This window comes from Sorex fumeus, unplaced genomic scaffold (genome assembly GCF_029834395.1).
Source record: "Sorex fumeus unplaced genomic scaffold, SorFum_2.1 ptg000008l, whole genome shotgun sequence".
NCBI classification, from domain to species: domain Eukaryota; kingdom Metazoa; phylum Chordata; class Mammalia; order Eulipotyphla; family Soricidae; genus Sorex; species Sorex fumeus.
In genome coordinates this window covers 31879919-31904572 of record NW_026606065.1, presented here as the reverse complement: position 1 = coordinate 31904572, position 24654 = coordinate 31879919, and the positions used below count along the sequence as shown (strand labels likewise).

The window sequence follows — 24654 nt, the reverse complement described above, 5'->3', positions numbered from 1 at the left end:
TACAGGCACTGATGACCACAGTGTTGGTAGATTGGCCTGTACTGATCATGACCATTTAGGGCATTGTCAGTTCTTACCAACCAGTATTTTTAGAAGAGTGATCAAAAGGGGTTCCATATTTTCAGGTTTAGCATCAACCCTGTTTCATTGGAATTAAGGAAATTCTTCAACTTAAAGAAAAGGAAGGGGGCTGGAGAGATAGCATAGCGGGTAGGGTGTTTGCCTTGCATGCAGCCGACACGGCTTTGATTCCCAGAAATCCCACATGGTCCCCTGAGCACCGCCAGGAGTAATTCCTGAGTGCAGAGCCAGGAATAACCCCTGTGCATCACCGGGTGTGACCCAAAAAGCAAAAATAAATAAATAAATAAAAGTGAGACATGGGGTAAAAGTAATGGGGGGTAAAATAAATAAAAGTGAGACATGGGCTGGAGAGATAGCACAGCAGGTAGGGCTTTTGCCTTGCACACAGCCACCATGGCCAACCCAAGTTCGATTCCTCCGCTCCTCTTGGAGAGCTCGGCAAGCTACCAAGAGTATCTTGCCCGCATGGCAGAGCCTGGCAAACTACCCGTGACGTATTCGATATGCCAAACACAGTAACAATAAGTCTCAGGATGGAGACGTTACTGGGCCCGCTCGAGCAAATCGATGAACAATGGGAGGACCATGACCGTCTGTTTTATGGGGTAAAAAAATCCTTAAAAAAAAAAGAAAAGGAAGTTTGGGGGTCAGAGCAATAGTACAGCAGATACTGCCTTGCACACAGTTGACCTCGGTTCGATCCTGGACATCCCATATGGTTCCCTAAGCCCACCAGGAGGACACCCTGAGCAACACCCGGTGTGACCCCTAAATAAAAAAATAAATGAATGAATAAGGGAAGTTAATGTAATTGGTAGTAGTAATAGTAGTAGATGTAATAATGATAGTGATGATAAAAGACAATAGTATTGGATGAATTAGCAATGATGACGGCAGTGGTAGTAACTAGTATTACCAGCAGTGGTTGATGGTGACGGTAAGGTTAACTAGTGGTGGAAGACTGTGCTTTCAGTGATCATCTCTATAGTTCATTCCTAGAGAAGTTCTCAGATGTGTAGAGCACCCAAAACCACGGGGAGTAGCCAGAGCATCCTCTCCTGAGCATAAAGTCAGTTCCAGGAGTTGCTTTCACAAACGCCTTTCACAAGATGGTTCTCCTCTTCCCTGGGAAGAGGGAGAGGGAGAGGATGCAGGCTGAGTGGCTTCTTTAAATAAATAAATAAATAAATAGAAGATCAGTAGTGGGGCTGGAAGAATGTCAATGGGCGAGAGGGCAGGAGACCCAGGTTCGATCCTCAGCACAGCGTTGACCCCCACTGGGCACCACCAGGATTGACCCCACAAACTAAATCAAGAGTATCTCCTAAGAAGCGTTTGGCATGGCCCCAAAACAAAATCAATGTGTGAGAGGTAGTGACAGTAATGTTATTTAGCAGTGGTGGCAGTAGTGGTGATTATGATGGTAATAGCAGTGAAAGTAGTACTAGGAGAAGCGGTGGTGATGATGGGAATGGAAGTGGTACTAGAAGTAGTAGTGGTGGCTACGGTAGTAGTAAAAAGCAGTAGTAACAGAAGTAGAAGCAGTACTGGTAATGGTAGTAGACAGGAGTACTAGAAGTGGTTGTGGTAGCTATAGTAGTGGTAATAAGCAGCAGTAATAGACGTAGTAATAGTACTGGTAACAGTAGAAGGCAAGAGTACTAGAGTAGTAGTGGCAGCTCTAGTAGTAGAAATAAACAATAGTAATAGAAGTAGTCGCAGTGCTACTAATGGTAGTAGGCAGTAGTGCTAGAAGTAGTAGCAGTGGCTATTGTGGTGGTAATAGGCAGTAGTAATAGAAGTAGTAGTGCTGGTGACAGTAGTAGGCAAGAGTACTAGAAATAGTAGGGGTAGCTGTCGTAGTGGTAATCATGGTCACGGTCCTCCCATTGTTCATTGATTTTGCTCGAGCGGGCCCAGTAACGTCTCCATCGTGAGACTTGTTGTTACTGTGTCTGGCATATCGAATACGTCACGGGGAGCTTGCCAGGCTCTGCCGTGCGGGCGAGATACTCTCAGTAGCTTGCCGGGCTCTCCGAGAGGGGCAGAAGAATCTAACTCGGGTCAGCCATGTTGGCTGGGTGCAAGGCAAACGCCCTACCACTGTGCTATGACTCCAGCCCAGTAGTGGTAATAAACAGTAGTAATAGAAGTAGTAGCAGTGCTGGTAACAGTAGTAGGCAGAAGTACTAGAAGTAGTAATGGTGGCTCTAGTGGTGGTAGTTAGCAGTAGTAATAGAAGTAGTAGCAGTGCTTGAATGGAAGCAGGCAGGAGTACTAGAAGTAATGGTGGTGATGGTAACTGCAGTCAGCAGTAATACTAGTAGCAGCAGCAGTAACAGTGAATGAAGGCAGCAACAGTAATTGCGGTGCTAGTGGTAGTGGCGGTTAAAGTCGTGATCCTATTTCCAAGACAAAAGTTAGAATGAAGTGCTATTCTGATAGTTTTCATATCAAACATGCCCAAGAGGTCAGGGATTAATGGCTGGCAAGAGTCAGCTCCACACACAGAATTCCCTTAACATCTTGCCATTATCTTTACAATCCAGGCAAAATTCTTTCGGTGCCACATCATGTGTCAGTATTTTCTTATTCCTCCTCCCTCTGCAAAATAAAATGAGCACTCTGAAGATAAATCTGCTCCTGGAACCAGGGCCAAGTTCATCTGAGGCTTCCAGAAGCCCTTGCATACCACCCCCCTCATCTCCAAGGCCCCTTGGGTGCTGTGCCCTCATTTGCCGTTTCTTTACTACTCCAGATGGTATGAGATCAGAGAGAGACAAGCCCAGAAGCTCCACGTTACAAGAGTAGTTGGCACAAAAGCCAGAACCAAAAACTACCAGTAACCCCCTGGAATGAGATGGTCACTGTTTTCCCTTTTGGGGGTGGGGGGAAAAGGGGCATGAGAGAAGAACAGGAGCTGGAGTTTTGTCTTAACTCTGGTGACAGGCCCTAGGAGCTGGTCTCCCAATATCTCCCGGTACTTCCTAATTCCACAGTGTCCTGGATCCCCATCCTGCCAGGATTGTCATCAGTCACTGTTTCTCCCACTCAAGTGCCGTGACGCTTGGCTTGTGCTTTCAGCCCGCCAACCCTGCCACAGCCTGTCTCGACAGAGACGTGTTTTCAGCTAAGGAGAACGGATCCGAATTTGATTGTATCTTATCCGCGGTTCAGGCCGAGATGTCATTCAGGAATTTGTAGATAAGGTGACGCAGAATGTTTTCCGAGATCCTGGGGAGTTCTGGTAAAGGCACTGAGAGATTTGGGACACTGTCCTGAGTCCGAGCTGGAGAGGGTAACAATCAGACTGAACCCCAGGTTCCTGGTGGCTGCTCTGATTCTGGGGGCACTCAGCATCCATAGCCTATGTGAGTTTCCACCCCAAATCTGGGTGAAGATACCCAGGCCTCTCTTCTTTTATGTTCTAAAGACCCTCCCTATTTGGACCAACAGACCAGGTCGTCATCTGCGGCAGAGAGGAGGACACTTCATCTCTGAGTCGCCTTCCTGTTTGCAAGGTTTTGAGTCGGAAATTATCTGTACAGTCTGAACTACTGAGATACCTTATAACCCCCCATGAAAATAGATAGGGGAAAATCCTTTAAATATTTGATGTGGGGTCAGGGTGATGGCACAACACGTAAGGCATTTGCCTCGGCACGCAGCTGGTCCAGGTTTGCTCTCCAGCACTCCACGTGTTCCCTGGGCCTGCCAGGAGTAATCTCTGAGCACAGAGCCAGGAGTAAGCCCAGAGTACTTCTGGGTATGGCTCAAAAAGAATAAAAAATGATAAACATAAAACACTAACCATTGAAAAGAGGGGCCAGAGCGATAGCATAGGGGGTAGGGTGTTTGCCTTGCACTCAGCCGACCTGGGTTCGATCCCCAGCATCCCATATGCTTCCCCAAGCACCGCCAGGAGTAATTCCTGAGTGCAGAGTCAGGAATAATCCCTGAGCATCGCTGGGTGTGACCCAAAAAGGAAAAAAAAAAAGAATACCTGAAGTCCATATCAAGAGAGAAAGACGGAAATGTGAAGCCCCTTCATTCCCACGAGTAAGCTGGAACCAGCCACCTGAAATTCCCCAAGGATGGATCCTGAGAGAGTGAGCAAGCTTGAATTAAAGGCTGAATGAAAAACCAAACCAGAGCCAGTGCGATAGTACAATGGGGAGGGCACTTGCCCTGCACATGGCCGACCAGTGTTTGGTCCCCAGCATCCCATATGGTCCCCCGAGCATTGCCAACAGTGATTTCTGAATACAGAGCTAGGAGTAACCCATGGGCATTGCTGCTGTGGCCACAATACAAACAATTGTAGCACTGTAGCACTGTCTTCCCATTGTTCATCGATTTGCTCGAGCGGGGTACCAGTAACGTCTCCATTGTGAGACTTGTTGTTACTGTTTTTGTCATAGCGAATATGCCACAGGTAGCTTGCCAGGCTCTGCCGTGTGGGCGGGATACTCTCTGTAGCTTGCTGGGCTCTCTGAGAGGGACGGAGGAATCGAACCCCGGTCGGCTGCATGCAAGGCAAATGCCCTACCCGCTGTGCTATTACTTCAGCCCTAAATAAATAAATAAATAAATAAGAGAGGTGGGGTACTGAGGCAGGTGAGGGTTTGGGAGAGGTGGAGAGGTAAAGGAGTGTGAAGGTGTCAACAGACTTTGAACCACCTCAAGCTCTAAGTATCCCTAGGAGAAGCTCAGGAACTAGCCCGTGACAATAGACTCACCATCACTCCTGCATCCCAGTGGGTGCCCCCGATCTGGGATTGGGCACCCCCAATCTGCTTATCTGGACTGATCCTTTCTCTGCCACAGAACCCCCGGACCATGGAGAGCAGGCCACTATTTGGATTTTTGTTTTATTGTTATACTTTGAGGGCCACACCCAGCAATGCTCAGGGGTTACTCCTGGCTCTGCACTCAGAGTATTCTGTACTCCCAAATTACTCCTGGAGATGCTCAGGGGACCATATGCGATGCTGAGGGTCGAACCCGGGTTGGTGGTGTGCAAGGCAAACACTCTACCGGATGGTGCTCTATGTCTCCGGCCCCTAGGGCTGGAATTTTAGAACTGATTTTTAGAACCTATGATGGGAGCCTGGGAATCTTTGGGGAACACAGCTGCGGGCTGGTGTGTTTGGGGACTGCAGGGCGGGGGGGGGGGGGGGGGGGCATTGCTTTGCCTGTTGAGAAATGCATCAAGCCTTTCTCCCTGGGGGAGATGACCTCATACTCCATCTTCCGGCAACAAGCACAGCCAGTAACAAAGATTTGCTCTCCGATGTGGGCGCTAAAGGGAGCTCTAAGTCCCCCTCCCTCTTTGGAAAACAAGCTCCCAGCTGCCCGAGGACGCAGTGATGGGGTCCAGAGCCGGAGGAGAGACAGTCTCCTGCCCTTGGGAACTCCAGTCTCTTACTGTTACTAAGGTCCCCAGTCTCTGCTTTGACCCTTTCCAGCCCGACTCCATATGCACACACATTGCTCCGTGGGGGGCTCACTGCAAGACTTCCTTGGCGCTCCCTTTCTCCAATGTGCCCTGGGCGCAAGCCAGTGCTGTGGAAACCGGGGTGAGGCCCTCGAGCCAGCAGCTGCCAGGCGGGCGCGCCGAGCGTTCCGGCCAGCAGAGGGCAGCAGAGCACGCGCGGTCTGCGAGCCTGGGGCCTTTCGCTGTCCCTGGGGAGGGGGGGGACAGGCGCTCCCTTGCTAGCTGGCCCCTTGGCAACGTGTTCTTTTCCAGGGAAACGTTCTCCAGGTGTCCTTCCGGGGAGCACACAGGCTTTCAGCAATGGACAGGTGCCCAGGCCCACCCCCACACCCCCGCCACCCCCCAGCGTTTTGCTCTGTCTGCTTGGGGACAGTTTTGAGGGGATAAAGATGACTGATATCAAGTAACCCAATGATTCTCGATTCTCAATACAATCCTAAAGCAGAGATCTTTGGGATTCCCAGTGGAGATGGTGTCGTTAAGAAACGGTGGGGAGGCGGCTGGGCGGCTGAAGTGATATAGTACAGCGGGTAGGGCGTTTGCCTTGTACACGCGGCCAGCCCGGGTTCGATTCCCAGCATCCCATATGGTCCCCCTAGCACTGCCAGGAGTAATTCCTGAGTGCAGAGCCAGGAGTGACCCCGGTGCATCACAGAGTGTAATGCAAAAAAAAAAAAAAATAGGGTGGGGGGAGGGTGATTTTTCAAGAGGTCAAGGTTCTGGCCAACTGAAGGGGGCAACTGGGACAGAAGAAGAGGGGGAGGGAGGTATTTGATTCTGGGTTCTGGAGGCACTATGGACCCCTCTCTCCTCCCCATAGACAGGTCTGTCCCCCACATGCATGATAGTGTAACTCAGGCACTTTCAGACATGCAGGGGAACAGAGATCTTACACACAGGGGAACCAGCAACAGAGGAACAAATTTGCCAAACATGGCAAATTTCCCTCGGCAGCTCCCAGCATTTGAAAATTCACATAATACTTTTTTCCCCTCCCCGGAAAAATGGATTTGGGAAAAAGTGGGAGTCTTTGGCAGGGAGTGGCAGGGAGTCTCACACTCTGCCCAGCCCACATCTGCTGAGCCCACAATCTCTCCTTGGGACAATTCTGGCTTCTTCCTAGCATGAGAAGCTACCGCGATCCTGGGGGCAACGGGGGAGGCAAGAGAGAAGCATTTGTTGTCTGTGCCCCCAGAAACCTGTATTCTTGTGAGCCATGAAGTTGGGGGTGTCCAGAGCCTGAACGCCTGGGGGCCTGGAGTCAGACCGAACCCCTCTAGCTTCTTAGCATGGGGGCAAGGGAGCACTGCAGTTGGAGCACCCAGAGAAGAGACTAGTCTCTGTCTGCACATCAGAGATGCTGCCATCTATACCACTAAAACCACTGTGGGTTTTAATTTTTTTCTTATTTAAAACTTTTTTTTTTTATAATAATTGAGGTACGAGGCCGTCTCCTGCCCCCGCACCTGGCTGTCCTCACCGAGGTCCCTTGGAGGGAGGCAGTTGAGTTTCCCTCCCACCCCCCCCCCCCCCCGAGCAGAGCCCCAGCAGCCGAAGACCTCCAGAACCAGCCACAGCCATGCTAAGACCACTCTCCACATGTCCGGACAAGCCTCATGCATGAAGGACTGGCAGAGGAACCCAGACATGCGGGTCCTGGGGCTAAGATCTCCAAGCCTGCTTGGATTGGGACTGGGCCTTCTCCACCCAGATCCCCCATCTTCCAGTAGGTAGGCGACACACCCACCAGCTGCTGCCAGTGCCAGGTTGGTCCCATCAACGGCCAAGACGCAGAGACTATAAAACCCAGCTCCCAGAGAACCCAGCAGGCTACCCAAAGCATCCTGCCCGCAGGGCAGAGTCTAGCAAACTTCCCGTGTCGTACTCAATATGCCAAGTATCAGTAACAATGATGGATCTCATTCTCCATTCCCCTAACCCTGAAAGAACATTGAATATGGTTCTTTTAAAATCTCAGGGCTAGGAAGAAGGAGACGTTACCGGTGCCTTCTCGAGGCAATCGACGAACAACAGGATGATCGTGATCGTGATGTACGAGAATTACAATATGTCAGAATTTAGAGTAAAGATGCTACTGCACCCCATCACCACTGAAGTGTCATTGGCCCACTGTTCTTATCGTTTTTGCTTTTAATTCACTGAAATCTTTTGGGGGCTAAGCGGGAAAGGGGAAGGAGTTGTGGCCACACCCAGCGGTGCTCAGGGATGAGTCCTGGCTTTGAAAGGGGGACCATAGGCAGCCCCGATCAGCTGCATGTAAGACAAGTGTGTCGCCCACTGCACTCCCTTTCTGGCCCTTCAGATGGTGGATTTGAAAATACCACCCCCAAAGTCAGCCTTCACATTCTCCTGCTGTCTCACCCATGCCTGGAAGTGATGGATGGAGGGGCAGGCAGAAGGGATTCAGGCAAGGAGGGGGCACTTAGGAAGCTCAGGAGGCCTGGAGCATGTGGGGAAGTTGGGAGCTGGGGGACGGAGAGTCTGGGGCAAGCTGGCTCTGGACATTCATTGCCTGTGTGTTGGTCTCTACAGTCCCTACTTGGATCCATGGCCCTGCCCGCACTTCCCTCTCTCCAGCCCACATGGCTAGGTGGTAGCTGCTGGGCTCAGAGCCTTAAGAATGACCCCAAGTCATCGCCCATGAACGGCCTTTCTGGCTCCTGATCAAGCTGCTTAATGGCCATGATCCCAGAGGCTCAGGAGCAAATCTCAGAATCCTGCAGGTTTTGGCAGAAATCCCTCCAGATTTAAGTGTTAAAATTTCAGAATTTCAAACTCGCGCGGCCACTACAGCAGCCACGTGACATCATATGTTATTCTTAACCAGCAATAGAAAACAAATTGTCTACTGTTGGCTTTTCAGCAGATCTGAGTGTTGGGGTAAAATCTCAAATAATAATGGTGGGTCTGGTGTCGAAATATTGAATGTGATCAAAGTAGAGAGATAGTAATTTGGGAATCATCTGCCCCACAGGTAGGGGGAGGGTGTGGGTTGGGGGTATACTGGGGTTTTTGGGGGGTGGAGAATGGGCACTGGTGAAGGTATGGGTGTTTCATTGTATAACTGAGACTTAGACCCAAAAGCTTTGTAACTGCTCCCACAGAGATTCAATAAATACAATTATAAAAAGTGAAAAAAAAAAAAGAATCAGTTACCTGGTTCAGGCAGCTTCTCCCAAAGCTGTCTTCAGTCAATTAGGAGGGGACAATGCAAGGAGCAAGCATGGAGCTAGGTTGTGATGGCTGGAAGCGAAACCTACACTTGCCTTGTCAGCACTGTGTTATTAAGAAGGAAGGGAAGGGTGGCCTCCTCTGGGGGCGGAGGCGCTGCCCCTGGGGGTGGGGGGAGGGCGCCCCTGGCAGGCCTGGAGGTGCTAGAGTGAGGAGAACCTTGCTCTGGGAGGGATGAAGGCTGACACGGGAGCAGTCACATGCTATGTGGCGTGTAAGAGGGCCTGCAAACCTACCTCTGCACCCCCTTCTCGGCCACCCTCGCCGGGCCTGACACAGAATGAAAGCAAGGTGATTAGAACATACAGAGGACAGACTGGAGGTCTCCAGAGGGGAAGGGGCTGGGAGATGCGTGAAAGGAGAAAAGGGGCCAAGCTGTATGGTGGTGGAAAGAGCTAGAATTTTCCAGATGCTATCATGTTCGGTGAAATAAGTCAGAAAGAGAGGGACAGACATAGAAGGACTGCACTCATTTGTGGAATATAAAATAACATACTATGAGACTGATACCCAAGGACAATAGAGACAAGGGCCAGGATTATTGCCCCATAGTTGAAAACCTGTCTCGTGAGCTGGGGGAGAAGGCAGCTGGGATAGAGAAGGGATCACCAAGACAATGATGGTTGGAGGAATCATTCAGGATGGGAGATGTGTGTTGAAAGATGATAACCAAACATGATAACCTCTCAGTATCTGTACTGCAAACCATAATGCCCAAAAATAGAGAGAGAGTATGGGGGAAATTGTCTGCCACAGAGGCAGGGGGAGGGTTGGAAAGGGGGGTTTATTGGGGACATTGGTGGTGGAGAATGTGCACTAGTGGAGGAATGGGTGTTTGATTATTTTATGATTGAAACTCAAACATGAAAGCTTTGTAACTATATCTCACAGTGATTCAACAAACAAATAAATAAATAAAATTTTTCAGATGCTCCTAGCATGGCATCCACAGACATTGATTGGAGACCTGCAGAATGATCTAAGATGATGCTGCATGACTTCAAGAATAGTTTATTTCATGAAATAGAGAAGGACAGTGAAGCCATCAAATGAAAAAAAATAGCAGAGAAATCGAAACATCTGCTAATTTGAAATGGGTTGGTCCCCATTTAGATTTGTGAGCTGACTGGAATGGTATGTCCTAAATACCAAAATCTGAAGAAAGAGCTTACTATGCAGAAACCCATTTGATCCATCACAGAGGCTCCTAATATTTGGCCTACCACCCCCTTTTCAGAAAAAGAAAAAAAATCCAGTGTTTTTCTACCAATATCTACCTCCTTTAAGAGAACAGGAAGCACCCGTGGCTCTAACCTAAGTTACATCCATCCCCCAGGGCCAAGGTCCCCAAGTCACCCACTGTGGGAAAATCTGAGTATGTTTTTGTGCATCTGTCTTGTGTGTATGATTGTGCTTACATCTCTCTCTATCATCATACCATTTCTATCTCCCCCCACCACCACCACCGCCTCCAAGAAAGCTCATTAGCTTGACCTATTATGCCAGTAATTCTTCAAGCACCATCCACAGTCAATTCATCGCATCCATAGTTGAAGCTCTGGATGGTCTTCTCAGACTCGTTTTATCCCAGGGTAGGGCCTAAGCTGGTGAGAAGCATCCAAGAGTAACATGAGTTAGGAAAGAGGGAAGAGGATTGAACCATCTTTGCTTCTTTTCTTCTGGTCCAAATAATATGGTGTTTATTGGAAGACCTTCCCCTTCAAACAGTTTCTCCCTACAGCCTTGCCTCCCCTCTGCACCGCCCCTTCATTGGATGCCCTGCCCACTCCTCCCTTCCATCTGTTCTGCATTGAGTCCTTGCAGAGTTCAGAAATTCTTTTCCCTGTTGAGTGTTCCAGAGACAACTCACCTCTGCTTTGTTCCACCTAGAATTCAATACTGTCTGCTTATCACTGTTGTTTTCCCTAATTAATTGAATTCACGTGTATTTGTATCCCTTTTAATAAACTTTAAACCTCCGCAATAGATGTTCTCACCTCTTCCCTTTGTTGACATTTGATGTGGTTTTGTTTTTCTCCTCTCAGATTTTCTGATAGCTTTTTAATAGAAGCATGTTCCCGTAAGGAATGTGGGCCTTGGAATCAGATTTTCTTCATGGGAATTCCAGGCGGGCCTTAGCTGGATGGCCAAAACATGCTTATCGCTCCCTTCGGACAAGCCTCAGTATGCCCATCTGTGAGCAGAGACCCTGCCCCCTGCCCCTGATTTCTGGGGGGACGTGAGTAAGCTTCGCAATGAAGTCCTGAAGCTATCACTTTCTTCCTTTATTATGTTTCTTTTTTTTTTCCATGTCATTCCTCTCCTGTATCATTCCATTTGCTTTCTTTAATGTTCTCTTTTATCTCCTCCAAACTGGCATTTTAAAAACTGTTGCTGTTAAAATGAGTACTTGCCTTTTAAAAAAATCTTCAAGTTGCTAAGCAGCGTCTGTCCCCTCCCCTTCCCTTTCATGCGCCTGGTTGCCATAGTACCATCTGAGCATGGTAACAAGAAGCAAAGAGCAATCATTTCTCACTCAACAGCGCTGGGCAGACAGATCAACACACCGAAATGTTTCCTTACAACTCATCTCGAAGAAAGGGGGAGTTTGCTCCGGGGCACATAACTGGGCTCCTCCAACCTGAGACTACGTAGGTGTCCCTTTCTCTTGGAGCAACTCTGCACACCTGTGGCTCCTTGAATGTCACACGTCCCCTCGGTACTTCCTCCAATGGATTTCGAAGGACTGCGGCTGCTACTCCCTTATTTGTAGCTATTTAGGGCTACATGCAGACTCAGTTCCTTCCCGCTTAGTTGCTAAATATAGAAGATCGAGCATGAATCAGTATTGGGATGAAAGGTACAGAGCGTGGTAACAGGTTTGGAGATGATAATAAATGCACGTCATGGAATGACATCAAGAGTGCTCTTTGAAACAGTGGAAACGATGAAGAGAGGGATGGGAATGAAGCATCTATTTGACATTGAACATGTATTTGAGTGATAGAAACCCTAGACTCCTGTTCACTTCAGAACTGAGTTCTGGGCTCCGTTAGCAACAATAGACGTGGAAATACAGCAGATGCCATCTTCCCCCCCCCCCCCCCCTTGACCCAGGTCATGCTGAGTGTTGGGTTTTCATGACCTGAATGCACAGATTCAGCTTGACTGGCTGTTGAAGCTAATAGGATTTCTCTGGAGTAGAGCTTTTCCTACATTCCAGCCACAGATCCCTCTGGACCTCCTCATTGCCCATAATTCAGCACTCAAGCAGTGAAGGCTGGTGGTCAAGTTTCCCCTGGAGCTCAGATGGAGGTCAGCAGTGTCTGTGGTCAATTGTCCATATCATGGGTGTAAAATATTTTGAATATCAGCTCTTGAGGTTGGCCTCAGCAAACTCCCACCCTCTTTTCTTTGTTAATAATCAAATCCATGTTTCCTTGGTGAAACAAAATGGATTCTTCCCGGCTAAGCAATCTGGAGGGAATGTCACCCCTTAGGAAATCCATGTTTGCACTCCTCCTTCATGGGGATAACGTCTCCTGTGATCTTAGGTGATGGGGGCTTAAGCAACGCAAGCCCTGTGGCCCGCATTCTCATGCTTCCCTGTCCTGGAAGAAAGACACACCATAACCGACGAGCTGTTGAAAGCAAGAAGCCCAGTGCAGGATTCCTCTACTTGATAGATGTCAGAACTCAAGGGTACATGGCAGAGCATGGCAGATGGGGGCTGAGGGAGGTTCGTGAAAGGTGGCTAGTCTCAGACTTCCTTAGACAAAATCAACATCTCCCTTCACGTGCAATGAAACTTCCTTCTGCTGCTCTTCTGGACTTTTTCTTCTGCTCTTAACTTCTACCCTTCTTCCACCCTGCTGGATGCCACTATGGGGATACCAGCATTGCCAGAGAAGTCTTTGAGCCCAGCGAGTTTGCAGAGGAGCTTTCCCAATCTTGGCCTCTGCCTCTGGAGACAGCTGGTGTCTATCCCAGACCACGTTCATGGTGTTCAGTCCCTCTGCCCCTGCCAGGCTGATGATTCCTCCAGGAAAGTGCTCTGGGGTGCTGAGGAATGTGTTGTGGAAGCTCATTTTTCTTGTGCTTGGACTCTAGCAGAAAGCAGAGATTAGCTGTCTTCCTGCCCTAGGACACTGGCCTTAGGAAACTCAGTTTTTTTGGCTCTCTTGATGTCTTTTTCTGGACTCCTGGGTCAAGTGAGAAAGATCTTCACAGCCCTTTCCGTGTGATTCACAATTCTTTGGCCTTGTGGATGGGTGAGGGCCCAGTCAAGGTGTGCTTCCAGGAATCCCTACACCCTATCCAGATTCTCATTCCCAGATGGCCGTGGTCCTAGCTGGGGCTATTTTGCAGGCCAAATTATCTTTGGATTCGGCTTTATCTGGATGCCAATCAATGTTTTAGGACTGGCTTTTGGGGAGTGGGCAGGAGATACAAAAGAAGAAATTCTGGCTTGTGGCCTTTGCCCATTTCTATGGTACCAGAGACTCTCACCACACCCAATTGCAGGTTCTATCACGGGGTCCCTGGTGGTATCAGGAAGAAGGAGGTGCCAGTCATGTGACAGGGCCAGTCATGGTCTCTTTCTTCAGGGTGATGTGGCCGCACACTGGATTTCCTATTCCTTTCTGCATCTTGTTTCCATCTCACATCTAATGCTGTCAGAAGCCCCAATCCTTTAAGCTAGTGCTTTCCAAAGTGTGTGGCCAAAGGTCTTTATGTTTATGTAAAGACGTAAGCAACACCAGCCTGCCGGCAGGATTGGGAAAGGGCTGGGGCTCCGAAGAAAAAAAAACTCCAGGAGTCACTACTAGCCAGTCACCCCCAGCACCCCACCCCCTTTGGATGATCTGAAACTATTCGAAATATGTAGGAAATGAGACAGAGTGGTTGGTATGTGATTGTTTCCATGAACTCCTTGGAATACATGGAAATGAGCAAGGTTTGGGGTCTCCTTGGAATCCTTTGGAATGTCTATGGGTTTTGACTCGAAAAGGTGTGCAGGGCTCTGCTCATCAACACACCAGTAATGACCTGACAGAGACTGTATGTAGCAGCAGTCACGCAGTGGTAACGTGGCCCTACCAAGATGCCTAATTCAAGCATTTATCTGCAGCTCAGAGAGGTCTCAGGCTTCGGCTCTTCACCAAAAACTGAGAGCTGTGACTCCACCCCTTAGTTGGCTTAGGGGTTTCATTCCATTCTTGCTTCTCAGCCAATCCTTTTCTTTGGCTCTTTTTTACATCCTAGGTTTTCTCACAATATTATTTTGTATGATTCCGATCACCCATATGGATTATTTTCTCTACCTTCCTTGCCAACAGACTGTTTTCCTTCTGATGAGTTTGTTTCAACGTGTAAATCAGAGCTGGATGGAGATGCACTGCTCATTCTCATGGAACCCTCTGTCCATATGAAGACTGAGGGGGACATATTCTGTGGGCTTGGAAGAGACATGGAGGCTTGCGGTTTTCTGATATTTCAGTATTCAAGCCACTGATAAATAAATAAAGCTTTTGAAGAAGGCAGGGTCCTAGGGAGACAGAAAAAGAAGAGAAATCACAAGACATTCAACCACTCTTCATATCTCTCTGGCATTCACCTCATGGTGTCTGATTCAAAAGTTCTTGTATTACAGTTCTTCCTGCTCATATCACTCGACCTGAGAGAAGAAGTGATTTGGATATGTAGATACTCAGGACAGCCTTTAAACTCTTGGCAGTGGAGACAATCTTCTCTGCAGTGGTGACACAAACACAAAAGTTTAGAGGAACTTCACTTTTCCCTTGTGAGCTACTAATCGTGAGATGTCAGACATCCAATTGGGTTGGAGAATAGGACCAAAAAACATCTGTTTTAGACGAATGCCTCTTGCCTGCGATCCCAAAACATCCTATGTATATTGTTCCTTCTTTCTGCACATAAGACCTCCTTTGCTGTCTCCCTGGACATGAAAACGACCTACATTCTCATCTTCACTGAAGCACTGGAGGTCTCCATTTGACTATGTTAATATTACTGTAAGACTCAGATTCGGGACACTCAAGTCCATATCTGAGTCTGTGCTCTGTAGGCCTGTGCTCTGTACTGCTATCAAACACAAGGTGACCAAGGGCCAGTTGTTGGTACTCTTTCCTCTCTCGTCAAGTGGCCAAGTCCTGCTAACCTTGGTTCCCAGCTGAGTGGCCGGTGTTGCTCTTAGAGGAGAGGAGGTGGCTCCCACCTTGGTCCCCCTCCCTGGCTTGGCTTACTCTCCTTGATTCCACATATTCATGAAGCCACTTCCTTTCAAACCTTGTACAGCTCTGATTCTTTCTTTTATAGCAGTCACTGAACTTGGCTCCCCCATCCTCGAACCCATCCATGTTCAGCTGTCCCCAGTACCTGGCCCAGTTTCTGAAAACCATTTCAGGACCTCCTGTCCATGAGTAAGAATAATCTGATCTCTATTTCTCAGTAAGGGCCTGTGGCAGGTCCTCTCTTTCCCTACCTAAATCGAGGCTATCCAAGATCTGGAAAGCACATTTCCCAAAAACCTTGCCAGAAGTTTCTTAGGTCTTGTCAAGAAGAAAACAAACTCAAGTGGTATTCAGAGTGGAGAAGTTCCCATCAACCTCGTCTCTGTGGCAATCTCGGGCAAGAGTGGCCTTCCAGCCTCCAGAAACCCTCCTGCAAATACCCCCCCCCTCGTCTCTGTGGCAATCTCAGGCAAGAGTGGCCTTCCAGCCTCCAGAAACCCTCCTGCTAATACCCCCCCAGGGTCGCTGCAGGCGTAGAGATGACAGACTCAGGTTTCCTGTGCTTCCTGAATTCCTAACTTCCAAAAGCAGCTTCTCCTGACCTTTGTTCTCCTAGTCTTCCAAAGATTTTGTAAGTCTTTCAAAAGCCCCATGCTTAATCTTCTCTCCTAGAAAATATCTGAAGTAGTTTTCATTTCTAACACAGATTAGGGGGGCAATGATTTGGAAAGGGATTGAAACCAAACCTCTGCTTCAAGCTCCCTGAGTAATGTCTGTGGTGGCACGAATCTAGAGGAGTCTGCTTCTGATTCGATCCCCGGCCACTTCCTGAATGGTCTGCAGGACCCCTGTCCAGCTGGCTAAGACTCAGGTGCCTTTCATAAGTCAAGTCAGCCCATTGTCTCAGGAAGCTACTCTCCCTCTTGAGCTAGTGCTCCAAATTAAACCATGTATGAGAAACCTAAGGGCAACTGGGAAATAATATTCTTTACTCACTGTTATTATTTTTTGGCTTGACTCTGCTATTTTGGCTCAAAGAAGTGTTGGATGGCCATCGAATACTTGCCCCATCTCTCTAGGCAACAATTCCACAGCCAACTCTATTCCCTCAGCCATGACTTTATCTCATCCCTTGTTTTGCCTCAGTTTCTCCTCCTCTGCTGTTGGTTTAGTCTAGAGCACACTCTCTAGTGATTATAAGGTAAAAACCTGTCCACAAATTTAAGTATCTTTCTATCCCTATCATCCCACTTAAAATCCAGGTTGTACCCAACTTCAAGTTACAGTGTAACTTGCAAGTGCCAAAGGAAGCCACTTGTACACCAACAACACCAACATGAGCACTGTTGTAACAATGAAGAGATTTTGATTTGACATAAATGCAGTAGGGGCAGAGCTACTCATGACAAAGCATTATGTTGCTGAAGTCACCTGCCTTTTTCTCCATCTGTCTTATATTAGGACAACTAGCTTTACTCTTTCCTTCTATGGTCCAAGAGTTTATTTGCTGTCCTGAAGTGTCTGTTATTCCACGGTCAGGTATCAGCAAAAGCCCCTACACTCGGCTTTGAATCCACCCTCTGTGATTTCACTTGCTGCTGAAAGAGTTCTTTCTTCTCTCTGGCTCCCTCTCTGCTTCTCCTCCCTGGAAAATTTCCCTAACCACATGTGTACATTTAGTTCTACAGACTCTACATGGAGAGGTAATTTATGGAAAACCAATCCATGTGCACTCCGAGTGCCAATGTTAAAAGTCCGTGTAGTCCTATAATTTCAGATTTTGTTTCCGCCAAAAACACAGGGAAATCCATTGTGGGAGAGCCTGCACAATCCCCACATCCCTATTCAAAAGGGAATATTTGTTGCAAAAACCCAAGGCAGTAACGATTCGACCGGCCCCTTCTCTTCATCTCTGGAGGGAAAAACAACTTCTGCTAATAATTACACATGAACGTGCTTCCTAGTCTTCTTGAAAATCTTTTAAGAGAGATTCCACCCACCTATCACATTTACTGCAGGATGAGTCACAAGCCCTGTCGTGCCCCAAAGGAAGCGTCTCACACATTTACTCATAGAACTCCTGGCTGGACTGGTCAGCCCGACACGCCCAGCCAGCTCCTGTCCTGTAACCACATTGGATAGCATTAGGGTACAATGGCAGCATGAAGTCTCCATCCCTCTCACTGTCTCCCTTCATTCTGGGGCGTCAGTCAGCCTTTCCCCTCTCTCTCGCCACCAAGTCTTACTTCATCCACTTTCCAGAACCCAACTGCCTGCTTCCCAACTGGGGTTTCCATGACAACTTCTGCTTGTGGTGGTGTCGACTCTAGCATTCTTTTAGCCTCTCTTTTTTGCGGCTTGTCTTTTCTAAACATGCCTGCTTCCTCCCTGTGTTGATATTGTGCTGGATTTTGACCTTGGCCTCTCGGAGGTCAATTTGTATATTGGTGCATTTTGTTCTTAGATAAAATCCGAGCAAATCAGAAACAAGTCCTAGCTTTCAAGCCACCCCATCCAGCAAGGCTAAGTCAAATCAAGGGTCTCCTACCTCGGAGAAATGATGGCCATTCATTTCCTCCTTGGAAAACAAGGACCGGATAAGGAAGGACTTAGGGAACCCCACTCCCAACAAAAAGTATATGATGCCTTTCATCTTTCAAAATAATTCCTAATGTTTAAATCATTGAAAACTATTAAAATTATAGTTTTCTTCTCTCTCCCCTTCCCCTAATGCATCCCCATGATTAGTTATATCTATCATTCATTCCTCCTTTGTATGAAATACCTTTAAGATTCAATGACAACTGAGCAGCCTGGGTGAGCCATTTTTCAATATGGACTAGTGAAAGGCAAAGGGGACATGACCCAGAAGAAAAAGCTTTCCAAAATATGAAATTGCCAAGAGCCTCAAAAAATAAACCTGAGGAATACAAGTCAGCACTTCTCATGAGCTGGGAATACCAGTGATGAAGGCAAGTGGGCAAGGGCACAGAGTTTGCAGATTGCTTTTTAATGTTTTAATTTTTAAAAAAATTCGATTAAAGAACTGTGATTTACAAAATTGTAGATAGTTAAATTTTAGGCATATCATATCTTGACACCAATCCCACCACCAGTGTCAACTTCCCTCCACCAGTGTTTCCATATTTCATTCTCCCCACCCCCTACCCCTGCCCCATCCTACCAGTCAACTTGAAAAACACTGAGTTTTTTTAAAAAAACTAAAGAGTTCCAGTGGTTGCAGCTAAGATTTCATGTCTTCAGTGTTTCCAAGTCTGTGTTTGGGTATACAGCTATACCCCTTACTCATATCACCAGTATAACTGAAGTTCTGGTGCCTGTTTGCTCATTACTTCCCATTCTCTTCTTCCCCCTTGACTTCTTTCCTTCTTTGTCCATCTCCTCTCTAACCATTGGGGTCAAGGGTGATCTAGGTAGCTGTCTTTTACTACAGTGCATTTCTTCATCCAGTATTCTATACACTACAGATAAATAAGATCAAAACTGCATAGTACTGAAAAATATATAGGCAGTTCACAGATTTCTTCAGCACCTGGGTGGTAGCCTCTGACCCTTGTGAGCCTCCTACTCTTTGGGCTTGAGTGCAGTGGTAGAGTGCTGATGCCTGTGTGCAGAGTCTTCATCAGAGGCAAAGCAGCTTCTCTTTCCGATGCACTCTCAGAGGACCAGCAGATTCTAGCACCCTGTTCCTAGAACTCAGACACGGCTCCTACCATATTCTCATCCTTCTCATTTCCCCCACTGCAACCTCTTCATAAAAAGTGCACATTAGTCATTGTTCATCCCCAAACATCCTGTAGGCTGCTTTAGCATCCAGAGATATATAGTTAGTGGCAAATAGAAAAGGAGAAGATGAAAAGTCTATATAGCTACACTGAGAGAAAGAATTCTTTACCGTCTTCGAAATCCCAGTATCTTTATATCTTTATATACCGGAATAGAGAAGGAATCTGGCCTTTACAAGATCTCAGTAAGGGGTCTTTATCCTGTCTCTTATTTTGCCAGATGTCCTAGAGTAAATAATTTAATCTCTATCAGAGCTTGCATTTACCCAGAGAAGGGGAATAAAAATATTCCTTCCGCTTAGGGTTGTGAAGATTGCAAGGTAACATTTGCAATGTGTTATAATGGCAAAGCATTATAACAAAATTAAAATTTTAGTTACATGCATCTCTAATATATGTGGGTTTTTCTAGAGCTCTGGTCTAAACATTTTTTTATATTAACCCTAAAATGCATCCGATAAAATCATTTTTGAATGACTTTTTTCCAACTAGCACAAATTTTGATATAATTTCCATTTATGGATTTTAGTTTAGAGAGTGACTTAAACTTAATGTGATAACAAATCTTTGGAATAGAGTAACCTTCAGAGATTCATGATAGCTGTACTCTCGTTGGCTGATTTGGATTTCTGTGTTTGCTCTACTGTTTTCAGAAAACCAGTCTTGATTCATCTTATAGTCCAAATTCTCCTGAGAGTCCTCCAACCCATACATTACAATACAATCAGTATTTATGTGCTACTTCCTGTGTGCAAAGGGCAGAAGCTGGGAGTAGTTAAGGAAGAATAAAACTCTATTGTGCTTCAAGGAACAGTAAATATGGCTGAGAGCCAAAGCATTTGGCAAATGACTAATAGAAAACAATGAAGTGAATGCAATGAGAAAGAAAGATAAGAAATGTGGGGAGAGGGTTTTGTTCTGGCTGGGAAACCAATTAGTGGAGTGATATAGGGTGTAGACATAGCCTTGAAGAATGAATCAGAACCAGTTCAAAAAGATGAAAAGAAAGACTCATATAGGGAAATAAGGTTGAGATTTTTCGGTTACCACCCTCAAGATGACAATGAACTTGACAAAAGTTGTAGCTTTGAAAGTATTAAATCATTAATTTTTACTACTGAAAGGAACCTGAGAATCCAATCTACTCACTAGGTAATCAGATATCACTGCTGCCGGTTTATGGGTCATATTTTGAGTAGCAAAATTCCGAGATTGTCTCTATATTTTTAAAACTTTTCTCTTGAGCTTCTATCTGCAGGTTGATACAGACTTTTCTTCTCTGTCCCCAGCAACATAAGATTATCCTATCCACATATCCCTATTTGAACTGCATCTAAGGGGAAAAAAATAGAGGGACTTAGCCTCTATTGGTCAGCAGCTGAATCCATCTGGAGTTGGAAATCTAGGCAAACTCCTGTTTAGTGGCATAGAGCATGACCCAGGGCACGTGAGGGCACAGATCTTGCTGTGTCCACTGGAAAACTGCTATCCCTGCTAATACCCCCACTTGGTGGTCACCCACATCCCTTGTGCTGGATCTTCTCGGCAGTTCCAACCATTTGTCTGAGCTTTGCATACCCACCCTTTATTTCAGCAACTTGCTTTTTTTCTCATACAAATTATTCTTTGTTATTAGCATAATTCCCAAAGAGAGAATAAGAAGCTTTCTGGCATATCTATTAATCATGAAGAAGATTGAAAGCTGGGAATAAGGCAAGGAAGAAAGAGACAGATAAACTAAATGGAAAATGCCCATTTGGAACAAAGATGGTCTAATAGCCCCTCAGTTGCATTATCTTAAATGCCTCTTCACTGTTTTGTGTGCATGTGTGTGTGCATGCGCGTGTGTGTGTCTGTGCATGTGTGCGTGCACGTGCACAGTGGGGGTGGGGGAACTTTCCCCCTTTTTTGTTCTTTAGTGAATTCTGATAACGATGTAAAGTGCTCTTGACTAGAAATATATACTGGCATGAGTTAAAAATGAAAAGTATTCCAAGGTTGTAAAACAAACCTGCTCCCCTTACAACCTTGGATAGATCAACACCGAGGACACCCAAATTATTTAAATTAAAGAAAGATATTGTAGCACAAGCTGCACGGGGCTAGTTATTGAACAACAAAAAAAGAAAGTCATTGTTTTGCTAAACGGTGTTTATATTAACAAAATTCTCTGAAAGAATTTAGTCCTTGAAATTCTTCTTACGAGGCCCTGTGACATCACCACTTAGAAGTGGGAGCTGATAATTTATCTACTGGTTCTGTGTGGGTGAGGGAAGTTGCTGCAAGAGTTCCAGGAGTGACTTCCAAGTGGACATGGATATATAGCCTGTGAAGGTTGCAGGAATCCAGGCCTATCTGGAGACCCACAAATTTGGGTCACTCTCTCAATTAGCTTCGCTCCTCTTCTGCGTGAAGATAGAAACAAAAGCTACTTGGAGTCCTTGCGGGTTGGCAGAGGAGCTTAAAATACCCTCCTAAAGAGGCAATGCTGTAGATTCAAAACAGACTTCCAAAATAAACCCAGCCGGGCCGCACTCCGGGAGCATGCCCAGCCCGCAAGCCCAGCCCCCAGCTCGATTCCAGTGTGAGATGTCTGAAGCTTCAATCCTGCGGACCGTTATGGTCCTGCTCTCTGAGCCTGCACCTCCTAGAAGGAATCAATCATTCTGAACTGCAGTCAAGAGTGCTGCCCTGCCAGATGCAAGCATGACCAAACCCTCCACACTCTCCCTCTTCTAGTAGTCATGACCAATCTTTCTTGCCATAGAGGAAATTTGTTGTGTTTTGCTCTCTCAAACTTAAGCTTGTGGGATAGCCAAGGGTTCGACACAGGAAGTCAGAGCCAACCTTGGGTACCGGAAGTTGCCTGGAACATGGAGAGAAGTGTATGGTTGCTAGTACAAGTCTCACAGAACGAAATCCAAATTCTGGCCTGTTTGTCTCAGCTGTTTCTGCCACAAGAGCAAACTTTTTTGTTTTGGAGCATAAGTACAGATCATCTGTTGTGCTTTAAAGTGGGTGGGTTTTTTTTTAAAGGAGCTAATTTGGTTGAGCAATACCATCAAGAGAAGCCACTTGTAATTTATATTTAGGTGTGTGTATGTTCTTTCACTTTTGGCAATGATGAATCATATCCATCTTCATTTTATTATGTAACTTCATGCTTACAAGAAGGACTCCAAGACCAGGCCTTGCAGAAGACGGCGCTTCCCATCTCCATTCAACCTAGCAAACAGTCTATGATCTTCCTACTGGGCCTGGTATTTTGGTGAAGAAGAAAGAACAACACTAACTCATCTGGGTTGGCTTGAGAATTTCCGAATTTTGTATGAAAGCCCTCTGTTTCAGAAACAATTATGATTCCCTTTGTCCAGGAACACTGGAACAGCTGGTCATTCTCATAGTTCTGACTGTTTTCCCATTTCTGGCCCCAGGTATTAAAGAGTGGGCATTCCATAGTTGGAAGCCTGTCTCGTGAGCTGGAAGAGAAGGCAGCTCAAATAGAGAAGGGATCACTAAGTCAGCGATGGTTGGAGGGATCATTCAGGATGGGAGATGTGTGCTGAAAGTAGATAAAGGATCAAACATGATAACCTCTCAGTATCTGTATTGCAAACCATAATGCCTAAAAGTAGAAAGAGAGTGTGGGGGAAATTGTCTGCCATGGAGGCAGGGGGAGGGTTGGAAAGGGGTGAGGGATATACTGGGGACATTTGTAGTGGAAAATGTGCCCTGGTAGAGGGATTGGTGCTTGATCATTGTATGACTGAAACTCAAACGTGAAAGCTTGTAACTGTATCTCACAGTGATTCAATTAAAAAAAATCCTAGAAAAAAAAGTGTGCATTAACTGTGTATCTTGATGTCTCAATTCAGTTTAGATCTTCCTAATCCAACAGGAAATCAGGAAATTCTCATACCCCGTAATAAAGAGACAAGTCTGGGGGCACAAAGAGGTCTGTTCTGGTCATGGAGAGGAGGATCAGTATTCTCAGGTCGAGCTAGATGCAATAGAGGTGATCCCAACTATAGAGGCAGGTGATGCACCCACAGGGAAAAAGGTCCTAAGTTTGGAGCAAGGATTTGTTATGAGAGGTTGGGGTTTGGGTGGGAAGAAAACAAGAAATTTTAGAACCCAACTGAGACCAAATATTAGTCATGGCGTATATTCTGTTTGGGTCACAAGTTATTAATTCTCACATACCCTCACTTTCCTACGATTCAAATAGAGATTATGAATCTTAACCTTAAAACTTCTGGGAGTTATTTTTCATATGTAAAGTTCATCCAGTTCCAGTTGACTTCTCCTAGCCTTCAGAACAAAACAGTCATGTCGGCTCTCTACTAGGTTTGCATTATCTCTAGACTGGTACTACATACACCCCATAGGCAAAAAATATATGCACAGTAACCGGTAATATGAACATAAAATTTACTTTTATACAAGTGAGTTACATTCCTTCTGAGTACTCCTTTCCACTTGGGAAATTTCCAGAGGGAAAATTTTGTTCCTTGAGAATTGTTCACCTGAAGACCAACCTCATGAAATACTTAAGGGAGGCTGGGTGTCTTGTACCTTAGCCTCATGAAAGGATGTCCAGGCAGTGTCCTCTGTTCTTAGTCATTCTGAAGGAGGGTACTTTGCATGCAGGTCATTGCTTTCTGCACCTCTGGGGCTTGGCCAGTCCTTCCCTGGTCACTGCTATTTGCACCCATTTCTGATGGTCAGGGTTATGCTGCAACCTTAACAGTGAAGTCCCCATGTTCTTTCCTGGCCTGACCTTGATCTCTTGGGTCCATTCAACCTTTGCACACCTTGGCTTTCTTTCCTGATGCTAAATGGAAAAGAATGAATGAACACCTCTTAGACCCTCTTTATCTGAATGTGTGAGAGAGTAGTGCAAATTGCTATAAATATTCCAGGATTCCACTCAGGATAAGCATAAGCTCTGTGAACTGTGTAAAACACCTCATTATGTAATTGAGATGTTTCCCCCCCCCCCTCACATCTACCTCTCCCACCCCCCAGATCATTTTAACCTTGGAATAAAGCTGGACCAAACATACTCAAGGATAGTGACCCAGTTCTAATTCTCTTATGTGCCACACCTTTCATGATTTAAGCCCCATCCCTTTCTATTCTAAGGAGAGAATCTTTATACTTATATAAGGTACCAGGTACTTCCTTGTTATCTGTCTATAGTAAGATTCTGTGGTTTGAGTCCTGCAAACTTTTAATCCTTTCAATCTTTCAAAGGAGACTCTTTTCAAAACCAATTTTCTTTTCCTTTCCTTTTTCTTTCTTCTCCTCTTCTCACCCCTTCTCTCTCTCTCTCTCTCTCTCTCTCTCTCTCTCTCTCTCTCTCTCCCTCACACACAAATCTAATATGGTTTTGCATCACCAAACAATTATTACTCTCTGTGTACTAATTAAAGTGAAAACAACTGCCATGACAAATCAATCCCTAAACTTCAGAGACTTAATGTAATAGAAGCATTTCTCACGTTGGGAACAATTTGATGCAAGGGAGAAGGAGATACTCTGTTTCACTTATACACTCAGGCATCTTGGAAATATGCTATCTTTCACTTTCAGTTTCTAAGAGAAGGTGAAAAGTTGCATCCACTTTCTCAGGAAGGACACATAGCACTAGAGTTCATATTTATTTGTGAACAGCTAGTCACATGCCTCCCCAGATACAAAGGGATGAGAAAATGTCACCCTTGCCATCCTAGCCTAGTTCCCAGCCACAATTTTAGTT

The 24654-nt window shown here is 46.1% G+C and overlaps 1 non-coding gene across 1 annotated transcript; it reads left to right on the top strand.

Annotated features, from left to right (window-relative positions):
• Positions 1-1041: 1041 nt before the first annotated feature.
• LOC130019574 (small nucleolar RNA U3) lies at positions 1042-1248 on the top strand. The gene has a single exon (XR_008791868.1). It is a non-coding gene; the product is annotated as a small nucleolar RNA U3 (small nucleolar RNA).
• Positions 1249-24654: the final 23406 nt, after the last annotated feature.